Raw genomic sequence first — 7,921 nt, forward strand, 5'->3', positions numbered from 1 at the left:
AGTTGCTGCTGTCCTGCACTTGATGTTCTTTTAAATTGTATCAAGTTTCTTTTGCAATCCTACTGACATGTATGGAAAAAAAAGCAGTTCTGATAATAATAAAACCCACGTAGATAAACCCCTAGATCCCTAGTCAGTTATTCAGCATTAGCAACTGCTAGAGCCTGCCCTCTGCCCTAAATTTAAAATGTAGCTATGGGCAAAATCGGAAATGGCATATGATGCAGTCTACCAGACTAACAGACATAATGTGGCAGTTTTTGCTTTCTGAATACAATATTTTCACCTGTCAATCCTGCCATTTTTTTCTCAAATCCTTTTAACAAGGTTCTACTTCATTTAACAGCAGGATAAAGTAGTCTTAGATGGATCACTAAGTGTAATTTCTGTCTGCTGCTTTGTTCCTCTGCTATCAGCATGGATCAATTCTGACAAGTCTTCTTGACACCAAGAGAAAAAAGGTGACAGTGAAGGGATCTTCAGTTCTATTTTTGTGTGCTGTGTGAAGGGGGTGTGTCTCTTCCCTCCAATCAGCTCTCAGGGCTCTCCTCACTGAGTTCTGCAAAGTGTACTTTCAGGTCTCTGCCCCGTTTTCTGAACTCTCAGACAAGCTTTATAAATTCTGGACGTTGAACAGATGCAGAGAGGAGAAGATTTCAGATAAAAAGGTACACCTTATGTAGGTTGATTTGTTTAACACTTTTAAAACAGGTTTATTTTTAAGAATAAAAGCCTAAACCACCTGAAAAAAATCTGACCATTGTAAGTATTATGTGGCTTGTCCCAACCCCTGTAACTGCCACTTTTTCTGAACAGCTGGGTCTGCATATACATATGTGGGGAAAATCCAGCAATCTGGAGACTTTTTCCGAGCAGGGGATCTGGCTCCTGTCCATTTTAAACGAGGTTAACATTCACTAGTAGGGGGCTAATCTGGTTTCCCACTAGAGTGCTCCTTCCCCTATCTGCCCAGGGGATGCAGGTGTAATCACTGTTTCTCTCCTGTACCGCTCGCAGGTTGGCTGCTGCTACCAAGCCTATCAGCTGGGCTGCTCCTTCCCTGCTCAGAGGCCAGTGAGCTCTTGTCCCCCAGCCCAGGCTGTAGGCAGGATTGTGGCGAACGGATGACCCATTCCTGCACATCAGTGTCTCTGGCCCTGGTACTAGGCCAGGGTGAAGTAAAAGATTTAGATGTGGTTGGGAAGAAATCCTGACTGGCTCTGACCAACAGGATCATCCAGCAGAGTCTGGTGTGTATGTGGGTTCTGACGGTCCCCTCAGTGAATCCAGTTCTACTGTGGTATCCCCCCAGTCCCATTCTTCCTCTGTCTCCTCCGAGGACCATCCCTCCTGCTCAATCTTCAGGGGCCCGAACCTTGCTAGCAGTCTGGACGGGCGACTCCCAATCTACCTCCCCGCCACTAACACTCTCTACTGGTTCACCTGAGGACTGGTCATCCCCACAACTAGGCTTCTTCCAAGTAGAAAGGTCAGGGCAGGTAAGCAAGACCAGCTGGACAAAGGCACTGACTGATTCCTGCTGAACAGTACTTGTAAACACCAGCCCTCTGGCATCTTTTGGCAAGCAGGGAATGGCAGTATGCGACCCTTCTCTGCTGTGAGGGTCCGCAATGGTTGCGGGGGAGTTGCGGTACCGAGACTCGACCCTGCTTGATACAGGAGGCTTTGAACTTCTTCTGGCTTTCTGGCTTCGGCTTTCCGTTTTTTCTGTGCAGAGTCCCGTCTGCAAATCCACAATCTTAACTATGAGGTGCTAGATCGCTGGGCAGAACTCGGTTCAAAGGCTCTCCGTATTGTCCGCACCTGACCCAAGCTCCGATCAGTCAGCCTCCTCCACTCAGATCAAACTAGGCATAGCTTCTCAGTACCCTCGGTCATTCCAAGAACAAAGCAGCTGCAATGCTTAAGGCTGACTCCCGTGTCCACCTAGCTCAGTTCAGGTTGGTAAACTTTTGAGTATACCAGCAAGATGCCGTCCATCTTTCTCCACTCACGCTCTCTCTCCACATGGTGGGTGTAGAGGGTGGTTTTAAGGGCAGGCACCTGGGTATGAACTTGGGTGTGCTGGTGGGTGTGGCCACACCCCTTCTCATGATCTCTTGGCTCCAGCCAGACTGCCATACTGAGATTTCCTGCCTCTGGATTAACTCCTGATGCTCCGACTTCAGCTGTGTATACTGGCCTGCAGATACGATAATGGCTGTATCCTGCTGGCAGGGCATAGACAGTTTGCTGGCTGACACTGAACATTGGTTTCCAGCCATTGTTGAATAGCTGAGAAGTGAGTGCAATATAAGTGTTGGTTACAATGCTGCCCCACGGTGGCTGCCACGGGCGACAGCGGGGCACACAGCACCCCCCTCCAGAGTCACTAAGTTGCATTGATACAAAACAGAAACACAATTGTAATGCATTAATCATAGCGGACAAGCAGATTATTGTTAGGACAGAGTCATTTGTAATCGCCACATGTTGAGCAGTGCACAGACTGATATGCAGCAATGAACTGTCCCGGTTGCTGTGAGCCACAGCCAGCACATAAACAGTAGACAATTCACTGTTCCATACAGTCACATAGTCTCTATTGGTAGCCACCTGGGGAGCAGCAGAGGGACATCTGTGGACTGATGAGCTGTCCCAGTTGCTCCGGGCAATGGCAGGCAGGGCAGCAAACATGATGGATGCTGCACACATGTTCAGAAGCACATACAGATCACACTCTTTTTTTAGGAGCCACCTGGAGAGCAGCACAAAGACTCTTAGATGGGCTGACATGGCTGACTAAGTTCCGTGGCACTTTCTTCTCTAGCTCGTTCGTGGCTAGGGGTGATGGCAAGCAGGTAACTATTGGTAAATCCCGAAAATGGGCCCCCACATGTAGCACTACCCCTTTAGGGATTGTTGATGAATTGGGTCCCCCTATAGTCCTGCACAGCCAGTCAATCTGCATTCTCTAAACAAATGTGCGTTCCGATTCAGAAATCAGCCCTTGAGATTTTGTTTTGTATTTTATTGAGAGGATTTAACTGGGATAGGTTAAGGTGGGGGGGGGGGGTATATGATGCCCAAGGGAACCGATAACTGAGAACAAACCTTCCAGGAACTATTCAAAAGCTTCTCTTCTGTGACACAGTCTCTGTTAGAGTGCTTGCTAGCATCTCTTTGTTGAACCACTCTAGACCCTAGATAAACTCCTCTTCACCCTGCAATCTGGGGACTTTTTTCAATCAGGGAATCTGGCTCCTGTCCCTTTTAAATGAGGTTAACAGTCACTAGTAGGGAGATAATCTGGTTTTCCACCAGAGTGCTCCTTCCCCTATCTGCCCAGGTGGTGCAGATGTACTCACTCCGATTCTCTCCTATATCGCTGACGGGTTGGCTGCTGCTATGAGGCTTATCAGCTGGGCTGCTCCTTCCCTGGCATACAGGTAGTCCTTGCTCAGGGACCAGTGAGCTCCAAGTCTTCCGCCTCTCCAGCTCCAGGCTCGCAGGCAGGCCTCATTCCACTAGGCCTTCTGGCAGCCTTCTTCCTCCAGCCTCACATCTTCCTACTCCTTCTTCCACCCGACTCTCCACACTCCTCCAACTCCTCTCCCACTACTGAGCAGGCTCTTACACTTTCAAGGGAGTCCCAGCCCCTTGCCAAGCCTTCTGTTGGGGATTGGCTGAGGTCTATCAAGACTGCAGCCAGCCACTCCTCAGATCCACCCACTGCCTCCAAGGCCCTCCTCCAAAAACCTCAGAGCAGGGAGAAATTCCAGAGGGACTGGCCTGCAGTCTCTCAACCCTGACCACAATTTGATCCCTCTGGCTATTACACCTGAACTGCTAACCAACTCTCTCTCTCTCTATTTATTTATTTATTTATTGTGACATGGGGTAATTAGCTCTCGTGGTAGATGCGCTTATACAGTGAGGCCACAGTAGACAGCTGAGCCACCTGGCTCATAAGCTCACTCAGCTTCAATTGCAGTACCATGCTGCACCTCTTAGGAATCCAGCTCTTCCAGATACTTGGCTCTCTAGCCTTTAGACACAGTACCCTGCTGCGCCGCCCACCTCTGGCCTATTGATTGGGATTCCCCTGACACCCTGATAGGAGCCGACCTGACTCCTGGAACTGAGACCCTTTGTCTCTTGGCTTCTGCCTGGGCCCTCTGATCCCTTGATGAGACCTTCCATCTCCCCCACTGGGAGCTGTCTCCAAACTGGGAGCTCTGAGCTATCCTCAAACCTGTGTATATAATGACCCTGCACACCTTTGTACTCAGACAGGTTGCAGGTGTCTAGCAAAACAGTTGCATTTTTCCAATCCAGAACTGCAAAATCCAGAAAAAGCCAAATACCCAGCTTTCTCTGCCCAGAAACACTAGTCTGGAATGTTGCATTTATCCTAAATGCAAATCTTGTGTCACATTTTCCTATAGTCTCACAGTGACAGAGCTTCGTCCAAAACTCATATGGAGGATACATTGAGATATGAAAAGCAAATAGAAAAACAATATAATGTGGTGTTGCAGAAATATGCTACTATGTTTGTTAAAGTAGACAAAATACCCCTCCCTGGAATTGAACTAAACAATGAACATCACAAAAGCAAGTAATCCCTTAATTGAAACTGAATACTGTATAACAAAAAAACAACAAAAGGGAACTAATAGATATACCACATAAGTAGCTCTGTACTTAAAGTATGCCAGAACTGAACAATGACATTGTATGTGTCAAAACAATGTTAACATGGGCACCCTATGGTTCCACGAGTGCTCCGAGAATCAACAGATACCAGTATTTAGTCAGGATTTGAATAATAGAGTGCTCCAGGTTTCAGGGAATTTGGCAGGCTGTTAAAGTAGAGCTCCTGTTTCCGATAATAATTATAATAAAATAGCCATCTATATTGTGAAAAAGTGTCTATCACTGCAATACTGACTCCTATCCGTTGCTGTCCTCCACAGAAGCTCTGCTCCACTGAGGCCCAGCCATTTGTAGTCACTTCTGGTCCTTTCTGTGCATCACTTCTGGTGACTGGATCCTTTCCATGGAATGCATGTTGGCTCAGTAACAGTGAGCAGCGGTGCGCAGTATTTGATTCTTCCTATGCCTACTGATACTGTCTTTGGCACGAAAATATGTATGTGCAATATATATCTTTTATACTTTTTAAAAATTTTAAATAAACTTGCTGCACTATAGAAACCTCTATTTCTTTGAGTGTTTGTGCTGTTTTACCTTGCTTGCAAGAATCTGCCATGTGGAAGACTGTGAAGATATTGGTCACTTTTGATATAGTGGAATCTGATTTGCTTTCTGACATTTAGGGGTTTATTTACTAAAGCTGGAGAGTCCAAAATCAGACTCACTTCTGCATAGAAACCAATCAGCTTCCAGGTTTCATTGCCAAAGCTTCATTGAACAAGCTGAGGTTAGAAGCTGATTGGTTTCTATGCAGAAGGGAGTCTGATTTTGGACTCTCCAGCCTTAGTAAATAAACCCCATTATGTCTGGTGAGTTATTACTCTCACTGCACGTGGTGAACACACGTGCATTATTGGATCACGTGATCTTCGTTTTTTGGGCAGATGGTGTGGATAGTTATTTTGTGGAATTACTATATGAACTTTTCTTTTTTATGGACACTTTCATATTTACTTTGACACATTGTTGATGTTGATTACTGTGCACTATGATTATTTTTAAAAGAAGTATTTATTATAACAATTGATATGAGTAGCACCTTCTCTCAGATCAATATTAAAAAAATTATATGTAATAGGTTTGTACAGAAGGTAATTTTTACTTTATTAAGATCAAGATTTTAAAAATTATTATTAAAATGTCTTGTTTGGTCAAAAAGTATGCATTTTACATGTGAATTGTATGTGTTTTTCTCTCCATTCAGCGGGTGGTGCTATAGGCTCTCTTTCATGTTTTTCTCTCTCTCGTTTTTTGCTGCATTATGAAATGCTGTTGTTGTTTACAGAGCTTAAAAGTTCAAGTAGTAGATATTTGAATTCAAGGAATGGTAAGACAAAACTGAAAAGCATGTGTAAAGGATCCTAAAGCTAAAAATAAAAGTACTAAATATTTATATACAATATTACATATCAAATACAAATTTGTATTTGAAGTTCTGCCCATAGCAAGCAAAGAAGGAATATCTACAGTCATGGTCAAAAATATTGGCACCCCTGCAGTTCTGTTCTGTATTGATATGATACAAAAAAGTGGAGAAACAAAAAGCCAAATCTGACACGTTCCACACAAAACCCCCACAATGGACTGGACAAAATTATTAGCACCTTCTCAAAATTGTAAGAAATGCATTCCAAGTGTGTGATTCTCCTGTAATTTGTATTTAAACTCACCTGTAACAATTAACAGGTGCTGACAATATAGAAATTGCACCGGTAACCAGTTAAAATGGTGACAAATTTTACCTTTATGTTGTGTGTCTCTGTGTGCCATGGAGTAGAGAAAGAGCAGCAAAGAATTGTCTTAAGATTTGAGAATAAAAATGGTAGAAAAGCATGGACAATCTCAAGGCTACAAGTCCATCTCCAGAGATTCTAATGTTCCTGTGTCCATTGTACGCAGCATTGTCAAGAAGTTTACAGTCCATGGCACTGTAGCTAATTTCCCTGGACGTGGATGAAAGAGAAACATTTATAAAAGACTGCAAGGAAGGATTGTTTGAATGGTGGATAAAGAATCTCGATCAACTTCCGGACAAATTGAAGCTGACCTTTAGGCACACGGTACAACTATGTCAGCTCATACTATATGTCACCATCTGAATGGAAAAGAGTGCCACTACTGACACAGAAACATAAAAAAGCCAGATTGAAGTTTTCCAAAACTTATCTGACGAAGCCAAAATCCTTTTGGGAGAATGTGCTGTGGACAGATGAAAAAAAATTACAGCTTTTTGGTAAAGCTCATCATTCTACTGTTTTCAGAAAAAGAAATGAGGCCTTTAACTGCCTCCCGCCTGCCGTATAAGGAAATGACAGACGGGCGGGAGCTCTCTTGTTCTGGGAGGACGTCATATGATGTCCTCTCACTCTAGCTGCGCATTCGCGCCCCAGGGTCATGCAGCGCGGTGATCGGTGGTAGGCTGTGTCTCTAGGATACAGCGGATCACCGATCGCGGTAAACAGCAGATGACGTAGGCTCTACCATGTGACCAGCTGTGTCCAATCACAGCTGATCACATGTAAACAGGAAATGCCGGTTATCTGCAGTCTTCTCCTCATGCTGACAGCTACACGCTGACATTTACACTGATAATCAGGGCACTGATCATCAGTGCCCTGATGATCAGTGCAGCCCCATCAGTGCTGCCTTTCTGTGCCAATCATTGCCACCGATCAGTGCACATCAATGCCACATATCAGTGCTCATCAGAGCTGCCTTTCAGTGCCCATTAGTGATGCCTGTCAAAGTCCATCAGTGCCGCCTATCAATGCAATCTCATCAGTGCAGTCTATCAATACCCATCAGTGCCACCTATCATTGCCAGTCAGTGCCGCCTATCAGTGCTACCTATCAGTGCCCATCACTGCCACCTATCAGTGCCACTTGTCAGTCCAATCAGTGCCAGTCAGTGCTGCCTGTCAGTGCCCATCAGTGCCACCTATCAGTGCCACCTGTCAGTGCCAATCAGTGCTGCCTGTCAGTGCCCATCAGTGTCGCCTATCTGTGCCACATATCAGTGCCCAGCAGTGCTGCCTTTCAGTGCCCATCAGTGATGCCTGTCAATGCACATCAGTGCCGCCTCATCAGTGCAGTCTATCGATACCCATCAGTGCCACCTATCAGTGCCAATCAATGCCACCTATCAGTGCCAGTCAGTGCTGCCTATCAGTGCCAGTCAGTGCTGCCTATCAGTACCCATCAG

The sequence above is a fragment of the Staurois parvus genome, unplaced genomic scaffold (genome assembly GCF_062004578.1).
Source record: "Staurois parvus isolate SC_StPar_1 unplaced genomic scaffold, SC_StPar_1.0 ptg000136l, whole genome shotgun sequence".
NCBI lineage: Eukaryota > Metazoa > Chordata > Amphibia > Anura > Ranidae > Staurois > Staurois parvus.